The 21,371-nt window shown below is 28.6% G+C and overlaps 1 protein-coding gene across 2 annotated transcripts in view; it reads left to right on the top strand.

Annotated features, from left to right (window-relative positions):
- Positions 1 to 21,371, top strand: part of thw (chitin-binding domain protein thawb) — a 120,799-nt gene that overhangs the window by 40,444 nt on the left and 58,984 nt on the right. The window lies entirely within an intron of this gene.

Here is a 21,371-nt window from a genome sequence, read left to right as displayed (position 1 = left end):
AGTTAGCGTGATTTCAACAGACGGACGGACGGACGGACGGACGGACATGCTCAGATCGACTCAGAATTTCACCACGACCCAGAATATATATACTTTATGGGGTCTTAGATCAATATTTCGATGTGTTACAAACGGAATGACAAAGTTAATATACCCCCCATCCTATGGTGGAGGGTATAAAAATATATATAATTAAAATAAAATTTTAATTGATTTTGCTTAAATTAATTCAAATTTTATTAGAGAATTATATAGTCAATTTGCCTTTAAGGCAAATTAAATTAAGTTTCACGTAAAACTTCCAATTTTTATTGCAAGACTGTGGATAAGATAAAGAACTGTAAATGTGAAGGAATATTCCGGAAGGTATTCGATGCTTAATAATGAATTTTATATACGAGAAATGGTATTTAACAAGAAGAGGTCAAAAACTGGTTAAGAATTTCGGCTCGGAAGAAAAAACTATTTTTGTGTATATCGAGATATTGAGCTTCAATGTGTTACCACAAAGTAACAATTTACTATACCCCCCTCAATAATGGAGACTAATAATAAGCAAAATAACGAAACTATTTAACAGCATTTAATTACCACTGCAGGAATTGATGTAAGTTCATTCATCTGGCCAAAGGCATTGATCAATGAAAACAAAAAAATACAAAGAGTATGAGGAAAGTGATAAAGCGCAATAGAAATACAAAATCCCACAAAACCCTTAATTTAAAAGAAACTTTCAACAAAGATAAACGCACCTAACAACGAAATGTTTACAAATATGGACCTAACATCTAACAAAAGTATACCACAAAACTAGGTTTAAACGTTTTTCTTCCAATCAAAATGCAATATCTCAAAATGCCGCAATTGGAATTATTAATCAGTTTTTAGGGCTAAATGTTGTTTTTTTTTTTTTGTTTTCAATAATACGAAAAACAAAACCATTTAAAACAATCAAAACGCAACAATAATTGATGTCTTTATTTGGTGTTGCGTCAATAAATAATAAAAGATACAAAACAAGTAGGCCTATCTTTTGTTTACTTATTATTTGAAGACAGTACCGTCTTTCATGTGCTACTAAATTCGTTTTATAATGAATCCATAAAGGGTGAAGTAATAATTGACCTATGGGATTGTTTGAAAGGCTACAAATAATGGAAACCTTCTATTTTAAATAATAATTGAATTTTTTTCTCATATTTATTTTAACCTCCACCATGAGACGAGAGATATATTAACTTTATCATTGCGTCTCTAAAGCTTAAAAATATGGATCTGATTCCCCATAAATTATATAAATATATTTTTGATTTTCAGAGTTGATCAATTCATGTCCGTCCATCTGATATAAACAAGATTTAGTTTGTTTACCATATTTCTTTTGACAACACAACAAAAATCAATAGTTTATCCATAATTTGACACAGGGATCTTGGTTGAGAAGTCTTTAGTCAAAAAACAAAACTAATTATGGAGAGATCAGACTATGTCCCAGAGTACAAGATAGAAATTTCAAGCTCCATGGAGAAGTGTTGGAAGTTTTTTTGTGGCTCTGGTCCCCAAATTATGATGTTTTCGTCCCCAAAAATCCCCAATTTAAACTTAAATTCCTCACAAAAATCCTCAATTCATTTTTGGTTGTAGAAAATCATTAAAAATTTAAAAATTTAAATTTTGTTATTATTTTCTTTGATTTTCTTTTTATGTTATAATAATAAATTAGTGAATTTTGTCAAATCCAGCAAACTTCAATAAGATCAAGATTTCCAATCACAACACCAAGAGATGGGTGATCGTCTTCCAAATGCTGGAGATGATATGAAAATGAGAGTTCAGACGCCTTGTATTTATGAAAGATAATTTACTTCTAAAATAGCAAAATTGGGTGATAGACACGTTGCCAAAATTGGTAGAATTCTACCAGAAATGGTAGATTTTTTATTGTTTGGTAGATTGGTAGAATTTTGGATGTTTTGGTAGATTTTGCAAAGAGGTACTTCATATATGTTCTATAGAATTAGACTTCTGACAAAATTTTCTATATAAAAATAAAATCATTATAACATGTTCTATATAGAAATAAAATTTTTACAAAATTTTCTATATGGAAATAAAATTTTTACAAAATTTTCTATATAGAAAAAAATTGAGAAAAATTTTCTATAGAAATAAATACATTTTTGAAAAAAATTTCTATAGAAATAAAATTTTGACAAAATTATCTATATAGAAAAAAAACATTAAGAAAAATTTTCTATAGAAATAAATAAATTTTTGAAAAAAATTTCTATAGAAATAAATTTTTGAAAAAATTTTCTATAGAAATAAAATTTTGACAAAATTTTCTACAGAAATAAAATTTTGACAAAATTTTCTATAGATATAACATTTGGACAAAATGTTCTATATAAATAAAATTTTGTTTTGTTTTTATTGTTGGTTTGTTTTTCAATTTTATTATATTATTTCACAACAAATATGAAATAAAATGTTGACAAAATTTTCTATAGAACTAAATTTTTTGGCGAAATTGTCTATAGAAATAGAATTTTGATAAACTTTCCTATATAAATAAAATTTTGAAACAAAATTCTATAGAAATAAAAGTTTGAAAATTTTTTCTATAGAAATAAAATTTTGGAAAAGATTCTATAGAAATAAAATTTTGACAAAATTTTCTATAGAACTAAAATTTTGGCGAAATTGTCTATAGAAATAGAATTTTGATACAATTTCCTATAGAAATAAATTTAAAAAAAAAAAATAAAAATAAAATTTTGACAAAATTTTATATAGAAATAAAATTTTTACAAAATTTTATATAGAAATAAAATTTTGACAAAATTTTCTATAGAAATAAAATTTTATTTTGTTTTTTGTTGTTGGTTTGTTTTTCAATTATATTGTATTATTTCACAAATATGAAATAAAATTTTTACAAAATTTTCTATAGAACTAAAATTTTGGGGAAATTGTCTATAGAAATAGAATTTTGATAAAATTTCCTATATAAATAAAATTTTGAAAAAAATTTCTATAGAAATAAAAGTTTGACAAAATCTTCTATAGAAATAATATTTTGACAAAAGATTCTATAGAAATAAAATTTTGTTTTGTGTTTTATTGTTGGTTTGTTTTTCAATCATATTGTATTATTTCACAATTCCTATAGAAATAAAATTTTGTTAAAAAAATTAAACCGATTTATCGAAAAAAATCCCCACAAAAATCGCCAAATTTATGGAAATTCCCCACCAAATCCCCAAGTACTCATCTCAGAAATGTCGTAACCATTTACAAAAAAAATATCTCCGATTTGGGGGAAAATTCCAAATACTGTCAACATGGAGGTCTGAGGAAATGTAATTTAACAATGAAAAGTCCATATTTTAAAAATATTTTTTTTGCAATAAATTAGTTAATTTTAGCATCAGTTTTACATCTGATTTTTTTTTTCTGTGTAAGCACTGAGCCACCGTGGTGCAATGGTTAGCATGCCCCCCTTGCATACACAAGGTCGTGGGTTCGATTCCTGCTTGGACTGAACACAAAAAAGTTTTTCAGCGGTGGATTATCGCACCTCAGTAATGCTGGTGACATTTCTGAGGGTTTCAAAGCTTCTCTAAGTGGTTTCACTGCAATGTGGAACGCAGTTCGGACTATAAAAAGGAGGCCCCTTGTCATTGAGCTTAACATGGAATCGGGCAGGATTCAGCGATAAGAGAGAAGTTCACCACTGTGGTATCACAATGGACTGAATAGTCTAAGTGAGCCTGATACATCGGGCTGCCACCTAACCTAACCTAACACTGAAGAAAAGCTTGCCCGGTTCCAAAGATTTTGTTCAATTTTCGCAGATGACATGTTTGCCACATTTTATTTTGAATGTCGCTTTGTATGCCACATCTTTGTAATTCTCAACGGTAATGTTGGACCCAGCTCTTCGCCGCTCTTATATGGAGTCCTTATTCTGAAAACTTCAATTATGTCGTTAAAAAGTCTCTAAACCCAAAGAGCTCTAAATCCATTTATATGTCATATAAGCGATTCGATCATGTACACCATCTTCCTCGGGGGGTCTAACAAAACTTTTGACCATTTCTCATGCGAAATTAGTTTTGACTTGTTTTTTCTTCTTTTTGCTATAATTTAATTTTAAGCAATTTGTATTTCAAAAAATGATACAAGTTACAAATTTGCATATTCATATTGCATTCAACTAATTATTAGGTTATGCCCTCAACATTTCATGAAGTACCATCGTTTTTATGATACCCTTCATCATAGGATGGGGGCCAACTAACTTTATCATTCCGTTTGTAACACATCGAAATAGTAATCTCAGATTCCATAATATATATACTATTCTGGGTCCTGGTGAAATTCTAAGCCGATCTAGCGGTGTCCGTTCGTCCATCAATTGAAATTATGCTAATTTCCAACGGACGACTTTCAAGTTATCACTCATATAAATTAGATTTATGAAGCCTTATGAAGAAACAGATTTCTTCTGATCTGATTAAAATTTGGTACGCGATGTTAGTATATGCTCTCTAACAACCATGCAAAAATGGTCTATTTCGGTCCATAGTTATATACCCATAATCAGATTTGAATTCCGGAGCCTTTTGGAAAAACAAAACTTTCATCCTATCCGTTTGAAATTTGGTATGCTATGTTAGTATATGTCCTCTAACAACCATGGAAAAAATGGTCAATATTGATCGTCATATAAACCGATCCCCAGATTTGACAGCTGTAGTCTATTGATTTCTGAAGCTTCATAAAAGAACAAATTTTATCCGATCCGTTTGAAATTTGACTTTCGAATTACCATGCGAAAATTGATTCAAATCGCCTCATAATTTTTTATAAACTACTTTAAAAAAATCGATCGATATCTAAAGTGAAATGTAAGTATTTAATCTGCCTTAGAAGACAGTGTTGAGAAGGTTTCAGATATTTTATCATCGACAACTTTTACTACAACCTAAGTAATTCGATTGAGGTTAACAGTCTTTAGTAGAACTATGTACGCAATCCATGGTGGAGCGTACATACGATTCACCCTCGCCGAACTTTCGGCCATATACACTTATTTCTTTTCATCAGCCATGGGTTTCTTCAATTAATCAAATCCAAAAGAAAACAAAAACAACTTTACTATGATCTTTACACTTGTTACACGAAAAATGTTACGCTAAACTAATATGCTAATATTTTCAGAAGTCAGTTGCCATATCATAAGAGCAAGTAATATGGAAATATGTCCAAAGAATTTACATAAACCTTTGGTATGCATAATGACCATAGTATACCTCAAGCAAATTAATACCATATCTAACTAAAAAAATAAACTACAGACAAACTAAAAATTGGGACTGGAAGGATGGGGATGTGAAACTATCAATGCTCAAGTTAAATGGAGTAGAACTTTACAAGTGATGAAATGAACTACGAAAAGTAAATATAGAGGCTTTATTGAAGAAATAAATGAAATTTCTATAGAAACTCACTCACTATTAACGGTGTTGTTTATATCAATTATAGACACAACTTAAGAGAAGTAGAATATTATACATGAGATTTATACACAACAAAATAATTTTTGGATTCAATCACGCAATTAATTGATTAAATTAATTTTTAATTGAAATGTCTTCAATTACAGAAATTATAGTATCAATCACCGAAGTAAATTAAAAAATTAATTGATCCAATGAAAAAATTTATTGGTGTTATTAATTTTTGTTTTAATTAAAAAATTTGTTCAATCAACTAAATTTTTAATTGAATATTTTTGAAAATTCAATTAAAATTTTAATTGCAAATGTTTTGGTGAAAATTTTTTCAGTGTAATTGCATTCATGTGTCTCCCTTTCAATCTTTGCTTAGTATAAGGTGGATTTTATATCAACTAAATTCTATGGATATTACACCCCATGTTTGTTACTTAAGTCTTTTGTTTGATACTCTCTCACTTGATGTCACATTATTTACTGAAATATTTTATCTTCGGCCTATCATAATTTTTGAAATTTTTATTAACGGTATTATTTATATCAAATATAAATACTACGAATTATTGGGGTCATGTCACTGTCAAAGGCCAACTTTAGAGAAGTAGAATATTATACGAGGGCCTTAGAGAAGAAATAATTGCATTCATGTGTCTCTCTTTCTCTCTCTCTTTTTTTGTCTAAGCTGGATTTTACATCAACTAAGTTCTATGGATATTATACTCTATGTTATATATATTATACTTAAGTCTTTTGTTTGATACTCTCTCACTTGACGTCACATTATTTACTCAAACATTTTATCTTCGGCCTATCATTATTTTTGAAAATTTTCCAGAATCCACTCCTTATTAACGGTATTAATTATATCAAATATCAATACTACGAATTTTTTTGGGCCATGTCACCGTCAAAAGCCAACTTTAGAGAAGTAGAATACTATATATGGGCTTTATAGAAGTAATAAATGCATCCCTGTGGATCTCTTTCTCTCTCTCTCTTTGTTTTGTCTAAGCTGGATTTTACATCAGCTAAATTCTATGGATATTATACTGTATGTTTGTTACTTAAGTCTTTTGTTTGATACTCTCTCACTTGACGTCACATTATTTAATCAAACTTTTCATCTCCGGCCTATCATCATTTTTTTTTTTAATTTTTATAGATACTCACTCACTATTAACGGTATTATTTATATCAAATATAAATACTAAAAATGTTTGGGGTCATGTCACTGTCAAAGGCCATCTTTAGAGAAGTAGAATATTATACGAGGGCTTTATAGAAGATATAATTGCATTCATGTGTCTCTCTTTCACTCTCTCTTTGTTCTGTCTAAGGTGGATTTTATATCAACTAATTTCTATGGATAGTACACTACATGATTGTTACTTAAGTCTTTTGTTTGATACTCTCTCACTTGATGTCACATTATTTACTCAAACATTTTATCCTCTGTCTATCATCATTTTTGAAAATTTTCTAGAATCTCACTCCTTATTAACGGTATTAATTATATCAAATATCAACACTACGAATTTTTTGGGGCCATGTCACCGTCAAAAGCCAACTTTAGAGAAGTAGAATACTATATATGGGCTTTATAGAAGTAATAAATGTATCCCTGCGGATCTCTTTCTCTCTCTCTCTCTCACTACGTGTCTTGTCTAAAGTGGATTTTATATCAACTAGTTTCTATGGATATTTCACTCCATGTTTGTTACTTAAGTCTTTTGTTGGATTCTCTCTCACTTGACATCATATTGTTTACACACACATTTTATCTTCTGTCTATCATTACTTTATTCACAATTAAGATGTTTTTTTATTCTGACATTATAGGCAAGAAATCTATTTGCATTAATAAGCATATAATATATTCTTCATGTTTTTTGTAAATTTTTTGTTGTTGTCGTTTTCGTATTTTCAATGGCCCTTCTTAGATGAATATTCAATTTTATTATGTTTTGATTGTTTTTAACACAAGTTAAAAACAAAGAATTGTCTTTATTATTATTTCATTTTCAACAGCTCATAATTATCTAATAATAAATTACAAAATACATACTTATGTGTAATTAGCATAAAATTATTTAAATTGCCACACTTTGGGTGTGATGAATATTTATGAATGAAAATTGCTACTTTTCAAAGTGTGAACAAAAAAACAACAGAAAAAACACACAAAATCTTTAATTGACTAAACAAAGAAGTAACGAAAAATGGTTTTTATGTTTATGATATTTAATTAAATGAAAAAAAATCAACATTGTAGAACATCAAAATATTTTACAAGAATTTTGTTGTAACTTTGAAGCATATATATAAAAAAATGTATAATGGCTAACCACTAAAATGTTTCTTACTTAAATATATTGAAAGAATACAGTCGAAGCTATTGATTAAAATAATTAATACTTGTTATGTTAGCCAGATGTCAATACACAAGCCTAGGTATACCTTTCATGGAAAGTTAAAGCGAATTCCCATAGTCTACAGTACATATCTGGCTAATTTCTTATGGAAATAGCATACTCGAAATTTTCTTCTCAAATTTTTTGGAAATAATTGTATTATTTATTATCACAGACACTATCACAAAGTGGTATATGGATAAAAGTTCTTGTTTCAGATGCTTACCAAATTATGTATTTTTTTGTTGCCTTGTTGCCCCTTTTTGAAAACATGGTAAGAGCTATTGTGGCGTTTTACAACGGGGAGGAACATATTCCCAACAGTGAAAAACGGAGTGCAGACTCCTGGAAATAAATTTTCATGAAATATCTACACAAATGGTTCCAAACTGTGGACAATTAGGTTTTAAGGTCCAATGAACTGTGGACAATTAGGTTTTAAGGTCCAATGACCAAGAAGTAGCAATTTTGAGTATAGAGATGGTTATAATCTATGGAGAAATAGATTAGAAGTAGCAATTTTGAGTATGGAGATGGTTATAATCTATGGAGAAAGAGATTTTCTCATATCTAATATTGTCAGGCCACTGAATAAAAGTGCAAGACGTAGCTTAGATGGAACGCACAGAAAAAGTTTGCTTCAGTCGTATCTAGCTTAAAATGTAGAGCATTAGAAAGTTTTAGGCGTGATAGGTGCCACTTATTCCCACTCCGGACAAGAAAGCAAACAGTGAAGCAATGTTTTAAGCTGTTTACTGTTGTCCCTTCACCAAATAAGAGGTACTCAAATAATATGTTGACAAAATTTTCTATAGAAATAAAAATATGACAAAATTCTCTATAACAATAAAATTTTGACAAAATTTTATATAGAAATAAAATTTTGAGAAATTTTTCTATAGAATTAAAATATTGACAAAATTTTCTATAGAAATAAAATTTTTAACAAAATTTTCTATAGAAATAAAATTTTTAACAAAATTTTCTATAGAAATAATATTTTGACAAAATTTTCTATAGAAATAAAATTTTCTATAGAAAATAAAATTTTTGACAAAATCTTCTATAAAAATAATATTTTGACAAAACTTTCTATAGAAATAAAATTTTGACAAAACTTTATATAGAAATAAAAACCTTGACAAAATCTTATATGGAAATAAAACTTTAACAAAATTTTCTATGGAAATAAAATTTTGACAACATTTTCTATAGAAATAAAATTTGAACAACATTCTCGAGAGAAATAAAATGTTGACAAAATTTTCTATAGAAATAAAATTTTTATAAATTTTCTATAGAAATAAAATTCTTACAAAATTTTCTATAGAAATAAAATTTTGTATAGAAATAAAATTATGACAAAATTTTCTATAGAAATAAAATTTTTGAGAAAATTTTCTATAGAAATAAAAATTTTGACAAAATTTTATATAAAAATAAAAAATTAGACAAAATGATCTATAGAAATAATATTTTGACAAAATTTTCTATGGAAATAAAATTTTCTATAGAAATAAAAATTTGACAAAATTCTCTATAGAAATAAAATTTTGACAAAATTTTCTATAGAAATAAAATTTTGACAACATTCTTGATAGAAATAAAATGTTGACAAAATTTTCTATAGAAATAAAATTTTGACAACATTCTCGATAGAAATAAAATTTTGACAACATTCTCGATAGAAATAAAATGTTGACAAAATTTTCTATAGAAATAAAATTTTGACAAAATTTTCTATGGAAATAAAATTTTGACAAAATTTTCTAGAGAAATAAAATTTTGACAAAATTTTCGATAGAAATAAAATTTTGACAAAATTTTCCATGGAAATAAAATTTTGATAATATTTTCTATGGCAATAAAATTTTGACAAAACTATCTATAGAAATAAAAATTTGACAAAATTCCCTATAGAAATAAAAATTTGACAAAATTCTCTATAGAAATAAAATTTTGACAAAATTTTCTATAGAAATAAAATTTTGACAACATTCTGAAGAGAAATAAAATGTTGACAAAATTTTCTATAGAAATAAAATTTTGAAACATTGTTCTATAGAAATAAAATTCTTACAAAATTTTCTATAAAATAAAAATTTGATAATTTTTTCTATAGAAATAAAAATTTGACAAAATTTTCTATAGAAATAAAATTTTGACAAAATTTTCTATAGAAATAAAATTTTGACAAAATTTTCTATAGAAATAAATATTTCAGAAAAATAAAATAATAAAATAAAATTTTGATAACATTTTCTATAGAAATAACATTTTTGACAAAAATCTTCTATATATTATATATTATATATATTACTTTGGAGAATAATAAATGAAATGAAAAAAAGAAATGAAATAAAATTTTGACAAAATTTGCTATAGAAATAAAAATTTTTCTATAGAAATAAAAAATTGACAAAAATTTCAATAGAATTAAACATTTTGACAAAATTTTCTATATATTCAATATCTTTTTTAAGACATATTTTTCTTTATTGAGCATTTTTGGGTTACAATGGTTTACAATGTGTTTTTTTAATTCTTGAAAATTTTGATAAATACTTAAGACTATAATGTAATATCTTAATAAGATTTTGTCAATTATATATAAGTCCAACTAAAAATTAAGACAATAAAATTTGTTTCTATATTCTACATTCCCAATTACTAATTTATAATGCAATATTCCTGAAATGCATATACATACATGTATATGCACAAACCAGATTTTTAAAAGATTATCAAGTTTCTTTAAATAAAAAAATATTACAATTTTGATTAATACGTGCTATAGAATAAGAATTCACCGCTATTCAAAAGCAATTACATTATTGGTTCCTCTTTGTGTATTTTTTTAATCTTTTCTTATTTCTCAAAAAAATTCTATTCTTTGTCCAAATGAATATGAGGACCATTAATTAAACTGGATTGAAAAAAGATAACCGATACCAAAGTCAAATACAAATAAAAAAGATGGAATTCGATCGTTGACCATTCTTCAAAAATAGAAATAAGTTAGTATTCATTAAGAACAATATAAGGAAATTAGTTAAAAACAGTGACAATACTCAGCAAGGCAATTCTAAAAATTAATGATTTTGAAAGCCTCTAACTAGGGAGGGTCTCAAATAAATATCAGCTTTAAATTTTATCTTTAATATTGACAAAAATTCATTGTGATCTATGGCTTGAAAGACAATCATCAAGTTATGACAGCAATTTATACAATTGATTGAATTTTTAAAATTCATACAAAAACTCATATTACAAATAACTTAAAGGCAAGAAATCCAGTTTTCGCAAACCACCCCAAAAAAAATATTCGCATTAAATTACCAAAAACGATGGACGGCATTTAAGTCTATAAGAATTTATTAGAAAAAAAATTGCTAAAATACCAGCAGCCATATTCATGGCCCTCATCAATAAATGCAATAGTCATCATTATCTTTATGTGTTGCTTTGCCATCATCTTTGCCATCAAACCACTGTTGTCAATGTGGTATCATCTTTATAATCATTGGCACGATTATATTCCTTATTCTTCATATCTTCATGGCTTCTTGTCTTACCATCATTTGTAATTTGATGATAATGATTATTATTATTATTGAATTTTTGTTTTCTCGTTTTAGTTGTTTCGTATACTTCATAGGTAACTGAGACATTATTTTTACAAACATGTTCAATCTATATTTTATGTGGCTATGTTGTGGTCTTTCTAAGACATAACCATGTCGAATCATCAACTTTTGGTGACATAGGTTAAACGCCACACTTGTACTAAGTCACAAAGTAATGTGAAACGTGTTGTCATTTGTGTTCATTCCATGCCTAATGTTCAAATCACAACAATACTATGTTATTGAGTTTTCAAAAGTTTATGTCTTAAGTCTTTTGTTTTCACATTACAATTGTTATTGTTATTTGAAAAACATGACATTGTTCATTTTGTTCGTTTCAGTTGTTTATCTACTAAAGTCTTTTGTTTTAATTATCAATTACAATCAGACTGATTAATATCCAATTGTATCAATTTTTTCTATGTCTTTTTATTTTTTTTTTTTTTGCATGGCAGTTAGAAGACAGACATATCAAATTTCAATCAAATCGGATGAAAATTTTCAGCCTCAGGAGGCTTAAGAAATCAAATTTGGGGATCGGTTTATATGGGCGCTATATCTAACAGTGGTCTGATATGGCCGATTTGCAATACCTCCCAACCTTATTAATTGACAACTACTTGTGATATGCCGGTAACTTGTTTCGTTTGAGAGTTAGCTTGATTTAAACACAGGGGCGTACAGGCATCGTTAGATCAACTGATAATTTTCACTACGACGATGGTACTTTATGGGGTCTGAAATTAATATTTCAATTCGTTACAAATGGAATGACATACACACAAAAATTTTTTTCTGATTCAATCACGAAATTAATTAATTGGATTCATTTTTTTTTAATTGAAACTTCTTCAATCACAAAAATGATAGTATCATTAAAATATTAATAGAAGGTCAATTCAAAAATTAATTGACCCAATTAAAAAAATAATTGATACCATTACCTTTTTTGATTGATTTTTGTTTCAATTAAAAAATTTGTTGAATCAATAAAATTTTTAATTGAATATTTTTTAAAACTCAATTAAAATTTTAATTGGAAAAATGTTCGTTAAATTTTTGTGATTGATTTTTATTTCAATTAAAAAATTTGTTGAATCAATACAGTTTTTAATTGCATATTTTTGAAAACGCAATTAAAATTTTAATTGGAAAAATTTTCGTGAAATTGTTTTCTGTGTAGTTATGATGGATGCTCTAAAAGAGGGATTACAGTTCACTTAAATATAAGATGTAGAGGGAAGAATTTGTTCCTTTGCCGATAATAATTTGGTTCTTTTTTCAAGAATTTAAATTTTGTAGGAAAATGTTTATGGTAACGACAATTTTTCAACTAAAACGCCTCTAAACTAATTGCTTACAATCAACTATCGCCGTTTACAGAATCATATTTACACAGAAAAAAAATTTCACGAAAATTTTTCCAATTAAAATTTTAATTGAGTTTTAAAAAATATTCAACTAAAAATTTAATTGATTAAAAACAAAAAAAAAATTAATTGAAATAAAAATCAATCACAAAAATTAATAGTATCAATTAATATTTTAATTGGATCAATAATTATTTAATTGACTTTCAATTAATTTTTTAATTGATACTATAATTTCTGTGATTGAAGACATTTCAATTAAAAAAATAATTGGATCAATTAATTTCGTGATTGAATCTGATTTTTTTGTGTGTATCATCAAAATATAATTATTGGTTTAACACAATCGTTTAGATGGATGGTCGTTGTATTCGGCATGTACAGAAATTAATCATCATCAAGTTTGCTGCTTAAGTTTTTTGTTGTTGCTTTGCAGAAATGTTGCCCACTTACCTAACTTGTTAAGTGTACTATGACTACTATCTTGTCTTTTAATTATTTGCTCTAACAAAGTGATTTAACTGGAAAAAGGTCAAAATCTATTTATACGGCGTTGAAATGAGAGAATCTATTTTTAGGGATATTTTTCATTTCATCAATGTCAAATCCGGAAAGGAAAAATTTAATTAAACTTTTTTAAAAAAGAAATATATTGCAACATAATTATATCAATCCTCAAGTTTTAGTATGCTTCTAATTTAAATTTAAACAATATCAAAAAAATATCTTAACCAATTTATAACATTACACCCTAATTTACAATATCACCGTACAGACCAGTTAGCCACGAATTTCAAAAACAATGTCAATGTTTCTAAATCTTCGCATTACATTTGGGTATTTGGTTTACCGCTTTAATGGAATTACATGAACAACATTTAACTTAGCTACTTAGTCATGGCTTTTGGTGAATATATCAAGAATATCATTCTTACCGCAAATATTAAGAACTAAATCTAATACAAACACTATTCACTTGAAGTTCAATTAAATGCAGACAAAACAAAGGTTAAACACAAGATAGCCTTGTAGACAAAAACAAAATCATATTAAAGAAGTAATGACATTATATGGTAAAGAATATAAGTTCGAGGTTAGTTATTTTTTTCGCATACAAAAAAAAAAACAGCCCAGTCCTTTGGCCAATTTGGTTTGTTTTATTTTCATTAGATTTTAGTTGTTTTCTTAGTTACATAGTGGCATCCAATTTATCAATTACTTGGTTAAATTGGACTTTAATTAACACCTGGTGGTTGGAGTTTGGATGCTTTATAACATTACACATAGGATAATCTCTAAATTTCAATCAGCTTTTAGCCTTGGTGATTAATAAGTAATATTAATTATTATAGCCCACTGAACGTATGAGTGACGAAAATTTTTAAATTTCTGGGAACTAGTAACAATTAGAAAGGACAGCTGTGCCATACAAAGTATGATTACAAACTAAGATATTGATATAGAGGTCTAAGAAAATTTGAATTCAGCTTCAAGTTTAGGTTAGACTTGAACGTTCATATTCTGCAAATTTAGGGAATACCGTGGATGATCATATTGTTCTCTATTTTAATAGGCCAAGACTTCAGAATTCGAACGACGACGAGCGATTTTAGAGAAAGTTCAACTACTGGCATATTTGAGTATCTTTGGCAAATTTAGTAGATATAGATTTCTTTAATGTCATATTGCATTTATTGTCTTTAGATGTATTGACAAAAGGTTAGGTTAGTTTTCCATTGATTTGGAAAACAAGTGATGCGAAAATAGTAATGTGTGGTGTATATAGACCCCAGTGAATAAAGGTTAGGTTAAAGTGACAGCCTGATCTATTTTCAGGCTCACTTATTTCTATCCAGTCCATTGTGATTTATGAATAAAGGTTTATACAATTCCTATACCGATGAGTCAAAATGGAATTGACAAAAAAGTATTTTGCAAAGAATAGTCCATTTTTCCAATAAAACAGTATTGTTCAGTCCGAGAAATTAGTGGCAAATCCAAAAATCAAAAACTGCAAAATGTTGATGGTAACAATCCCTTATCGCAAGTTTCGAAAGATTTAGTTTTTTTTGTTTTGAAAAAGAAATTTACTCCTTTCTAATTTTTGAAAATACAAATTTTTCAAAAATAAGAAATTTAAACGTCGACTTAATCGAACATTTTGAAAAAGTCCACAAATCTTCGTTTCAAAATTATGAATCATAAAAAAAATCAACGCTTTGATTCGAAAGTCAATCTTTCTCTCATCACAAAAGTCGAAAATTAATTATGTTCAAAATTTTTAAAGAAAACGAAGTGTTGTGTTTTCTAATTTTGGATTACTTGCGGACCTGGAAAGTATTAACTTAAGCAGTCTGCTAATGTTTTTAGAACAATCTGGTTGGTTCCACAAAAGAAAATAATCGAGTAGGTTCAGCTGTTAAAACTATAAGTGCCCATATGTAATAAGTACTTTTAGTTAATATGGTATCACATTGGACTGAATAGTAGAGGTGTGCATGTGACTGAAATTTCACTCATACTCACCCAAATTCACGATACGTGTGGTAGCCAATCCCACTCACGCACATTCACGGAATAAAAGCCAGTACTCTCGAGCGGTTCACGAGACTCACGACATTTTCCAAACAGATATCAGCAGAGGTAACAAAATTCAAACATAAAATATAGTTCTAGAGCTAAATTAATTTCAGTTAACATACGAGACGAGTATGACGAGAATTTCGTCAGCGTGATTTTGCAGAAATTTTATTCACGCACATTCACGAAACGATTTTATTTCTCACTCACGCTCACACACGACATATTTATTTTAGTACCAATCACGCACATTCACGATAGAGGTGTGCACGTGAGTAATATTTTACTTACGCACTCACTCACAGAAAATATCGTGACTCTCGAATAATTTTATGAGTAATTTACCTTTGGGGAAAACATGAGCATGGTTAAAATCGAGAGCATCAATAAAATTGTAAATGAATTCAACTCGTAAACGTTTTATGTCCGTGGGCGGGATTATTTTCGTGAGCGTATTTTTCCGAAATTCGTTACTCACGCACACTCACGAAGAAATTAGTTTCGTAACTCACGCACGACATTTGGTTTGTTAATCACGCTCATGCACACTCACATAATTGCCATTTCGTGAGCCACGACAATTTCGTGTCACGTGCACACCTCTAATTCACGAGAGTTGCTTTAGTTCACGACTCACATGATTCACGCGTGTCACGAGAATTTCAAGTCACGGGCACATCTCTACTGAATAGTTTAAGTGAGCTTGATAATAAATCGAAAAATCGATACCAAAAATCGATCCCATCCCCCTTTTGGAAAAATCAAATTTTTCAAAAATGAAAAAGTAGTAAATTCAACTTTTTGAGTCAGACAATCAATCAGGAATCCCATCCTGGAACTCTATGTTGCTTAACTCGAAAACTGTCATAGACATCCGCATTTCTTTCAACGAGATTACAGAGCAGTTCAATATTCACCTAATATGGGTGCATAGTCACTGGAACTGGAACCAACTCTCATTTTTTTTTTAACTATTAAGTCAAGTTTGCATAGCATGAAATAACTGGCTGCCACTATAACATGACCTGGCTTTTACGTACTACTACAATCCGGTATATTGTGATTATTAAACTCTTTTATGCCCTGTTCCTGTATATCGAACGAAAACCCATTCGAAAAAAAGGCAGCCACTAGAACCACTAGAATTAGGGTTTTTCTATTTTTTGAAAGTCCGTTTCGTTTGTATGACAATACATTGATTATAAAAAATGAGTATTTTCAAATAAATGGTCTAAGAATTAATTCAAATGTTATCAATGTTTCTACTTTTTTCTTGACACATTTTTTATATGTCCGTTTATTACTCGACAACAAAATATGAAATGTCTTGCCTTTCGAAATAGACGAACCAAAATCAAATTTCTTTCGTTTGGAATACGAAAGAAAGCTTTCGTTCGATATACAGGAACAGGGCATTCTCTTCTTTAATTTACCAAAACATAACTATGGTAAGAACTTGATCATCCACATATTTGTTAGATGATTTATTACCTTCATCCTATTAAAACTTAGCACCATTCTTATTTGTTTAACCTTTGAATCATCTACCATATACTCTCAACAAATCATTTGAGTACCATTAGAATCTATATAAAAAGGCACATTTCGAATTTTAGACATGAACATTTAGATGCATTCAAATTACCATTGCATATAAACATTCTTCACACACCTCTAACACCTTCTTCCATTGTTCAATTCAATGTTCCCATAGTTCACAGATACCCTGAGATATGTGGTAATAATGATCTGATAACATTCAACAGTTGACAATAATACAAGTATTTCCATTAGTTGGTTTTTGTTTTCTTCACTCCCAAGTCATCTCTTTGTATCTGGGTAAATATGCTTAAGCAACCACCTCATAAAGAAAGTCAACGAGAAGAAAATTAATTAGCCCAGTTGTGTGGGTAAAGCAAGTGCCATGATTTCGCACTTGTCTCAGTCCAAAAAAGATATAGCGACTGATTAGTAGACAGACAGAGCTGAGAAATACACACCAAAAGTCTTACATTGTCTGTTGACTCAGTGACATAGTTTTAATTGTGGTTACCAGTTGTAAATTTAAGAGACAAAAATAATAATAAAAATTACCTTAATATTCATCAAAAAATAAACAAACGAATAGGCTCATTACCTTTAATGTGTGAGTTGATGTGTTTTTTTGGTTTATATGTTTTGCTTGACAATAAACCATTTTGATTAATGAAGTCATGATCATTTAACCACAAATTATGGATAAGTTTAAACAAAATTAACTATTAAATGTGAAAAAATGCATTCTTTTAAGTAAATAGTGTTTCAAGCGGAAGTTTTCTCATACAAAAAAAAAACAAATAAAATGTTGTAATAAAGTAATTTTGATACAGTGGGTAACGGATATAAGAAAGTCAGAAAATCCCGCAATTTTTTTTCTTATATGCGTTTTTTTCTTATAGACAATTATTGCATATAAGAAAAATGTTTCTTATAAGCATATATATGTATATAAGAAAAAAGTTTCTTATAAGCATACACATTTTTATAAGAAATTTCTTTCTTATAGGAATATATTTCACAAAAATCTCTTTAAGAAAAATGTAACAAAATTTCGGTTTATAGTTTTATTATATTTTTATTAAAAAAAAGGTAAAAATTAAAATTTAAGAACTCTAATCTGAACAATTAGAATAAAATAAACAAAATCTAAGAAAATTCAGTAATGTATGTACCTTTTATAGGTGCTTAGTTTTACAGTATTGTGTGATACCACTAATGGTTTAGCTTCGATTTAAAAGAATCTTAAAATAAAAAAGTAACAAATAACTTCAATATAATAAAATAAACAAAACAAAAATAAAACTAATTCAGTCTGTATGTACTTTTTAAGGGTATTTGGTTTCATAGTATTTTCTAGTTCACTAATTGCTTAAGTTCGATTTGAAATAATCTTTTATTTTTCTTTGAATCAATGTCCTATCTCTTTCGTCATATAAAATTTTTTCGATGTTACAGATGTCGTCATTACACTCCATATATTGTTTTAGAACAAAGAGGGCTTGTAGAGCTTCTCCTCTGCTTGGTTTACTTGTTTCCGATATCTCAACTTCTTCTTCTTCGAGTATTTCTTCTTTCTCTTCTTGTATTTCTTTAATTATTTCATTATCGCATAGCATACCAAAGCAGTCAGTGTTTTCCAAATCTGCAATTTCTTCGAAGAAAGATCTGTATTCTTCGTCTAGCGGATTTTCAGTAGTTTCGATATCGTCTGTTTCGTTGTTCTTAAATATACCAGCCTTTTTGAAACAATTTTTTATAGTTTGTGGTGTTACAAGCCACCATGAGCGTTTTGCGATATATAACGCTCTTAGAATTGTTATGCTTTTTAAAAAATTGTGCATACAATCACCTTCAATTGCTAGTATTTGTTCTCGAATCAGGCATTTGCGATAATGAGCTTTGAATGACTGGATGATACCTTAAACCATAAATCAAAACAGTTATTAAAATGTGAATAAATATTGTACGCTCCCAATACAAACCTTGATCTAGAGGTTGAATTAAACTAGTGGTACATGGTGGCAGAAATACAATTTCAATGTTTTCTGGTATAAAATCAAGTTTATGACATGAAGCATTATCGATTAAAAGCAAAATTTTTCTCTTTTTCTTTTGTAATTTTACGTCTATTTCTTTAATTACTTCTGACCATATAGCACAGGTCATCCAAGCCTTTTTGTTATATTTGTAAGGAATAGGAATGCTTTTGCCACGAAAACATCTTGGTTGTTTGTACTTTCCGATGGAATATACGTATTTGTCGGAACCAGTTGCATTACATATAAAAAGAAGTGTTATTCTGTCTTTCGGTGTCTTGAGTCCGTTGGTGTGCTCACCACTGTAACCAAAAGATCCATTAGGCAGTGCCTTATAAAAAAGACCAGTCTCATCTGCATTGTAAATGTCATCCAATTCATATTTGTCCAACAATCGAGGCAATACATTTATTTTGAAAACATCAGCAGATTCTGTGTCGGCTGAAGCTGCCTCTCCGTGACGTTTTCGAAAGACTATATTTTCATTTTTCTTCCACCGTTGAAGCCATCCAATATTAGCGTTAAAGTCTGGAATGTCTAGTTTTACAGCAAATTGTTGGGCCTTTTCGAGGAGGATAGGTCCAGTCACTTGAGCGCCCTTGTGATTCATTTGTTCAAACCACTTTGACATTGCTTTATTTAGAGACTCAAATTTTGGTTTTCTTTCTCTCTTTTTGTTTAAATTTTTCAATACGGAATAGTTTTTTTCGATTTCTTTTGAGTTTTTTATTATTTTTGACAATGTTGAGATCGCAATGTTATATTCTTTTGCAACTTCACTTCTTTTTTTTCCGCGTTGTATTTCTTGCAATAGTTTAATTTTTGTTTTCAATGGTAATGTGTTCCTTTGCTTAATTGCGTCCATCTTTCATACGTATGTACAATAAACACCGAACACAAACCAAAAATAAATAGAAATGCATGTCTAGTGTTGCCGTTGAAAAAGAATATTTAGTGTTGCCGACACATAAAAAAAGTTTCTTATAGGAATTTCTTTTTAATGGGATTTTGGTCTTGGGTGATTGCCAGATTGTTCTTTTATCAGTTTTTTTCTTATACACGTTTTTCTTATATGAAACATTTCTCAAACCAAAACACAGCAAAAAGACACGGTGTTTTTGCTACACTTTCTTATATGCGTTTTTTTCTTACATGAGATGTGCTTATATCCGTTACCCACTGTACAAATAAATATATTAAAGAGTTAGGAAACAAAATTCAGTGAAGGTCTTTAAAAAAAAAAGAAAAAACATCACTATGGTAAATATAATAGTAATATTAAGTATGGAAATAAAATATAAAGGATTTGATCTAAAAATATCACCACGTTCGATATGTGCAATCGAGTGGTTCAATAATTTTATATCAAATCAACAATCTTTATTTGAATTATTTTGGTGATATTTTTTCTATGTGTAACATTATAAATTAGATCCAGAAAAATATTTTTTGTTAATAGTGAATTTGGTAATAAAAAGTCGATATTCAACTGTGATCTAGATAATAGGAAAGCCCAGTGATATTTAGTTTTCAATCTGTTTATTTTCAGCACATATTTAAAATGTTGTGTTTGTCTCATGTTATAACAGGTTGGCTGATAAGTCCCCGGTCTGACACATAGATGGCGTCGTTAGTATTAAATGCATATTTTTTTTTTTTTTTTGCCAACCTTCAAATGATTTGACGTCTGTAAGTTAATTAGTTTTTGAGATAGAACGTCTTTTGTGAAGCAACTTTTGTTATTGTGAAAAAAATGGAAAAAAGGAATTTCGTGTTTTGATAAAATACTGTTTTCTGAAGGAAAAAACTACGGTGTAAGCAAAAACTTGGCTTGATAATGAGTTTCCGGATTCTGCCCCAGGGAAATCAACAATAATTGATTGGTATGCAAAATTCAAGCGTGGAGAAATGAGCACGGATGACGGTGAACGCAGTGGACACCCGAAAGAGGTGGTTACCGACGAAAACATCAAAAAAAATCCAAAAAATGATTTTGAATGACAGTAAAATGAAGTTGATCGAGATAGCAGCGGCCTTAAAGATATCAAAGGAAAGTGTTGGTCACACCATTCATCAATATTTGGATATGCGGAAGCCCTGTGCAAAATGGGTGCCGCGCGAGCTCACATTTGACCAAAAACAACAACGTGTTGATGATTCTGAACGGTGTTTTCAACTGTTAACTCGTAATACACCCGAGTTTTTCCGTCGATATGTGACAATGGATGAAACATGGCTCCATCACTACACTCCTGAGTCCAATCGGCTGAGTGGACAGCGAAGGTGA

The sequence above is a fragment of the Haematobia irritans genome, chromosome 1 (assembly GCF_050003625.1).
Source record: "Haematobia irritans isolate KBUSLIRL chromosome 1, ASM5000362v1, whole genome shotgun sequence".
Classification (NCBI taxonomy): domain Eukaryota; kingdom Metazoa; phylum Arthropoda; class Insecta; order Diptera; family Muscidae; genus Haematobia; species Haematobia irritans.
Note: the sequence above shows the minus strand (reverse complement) of the source record. Positions and strands in the feature narration are given on the sequence as shown.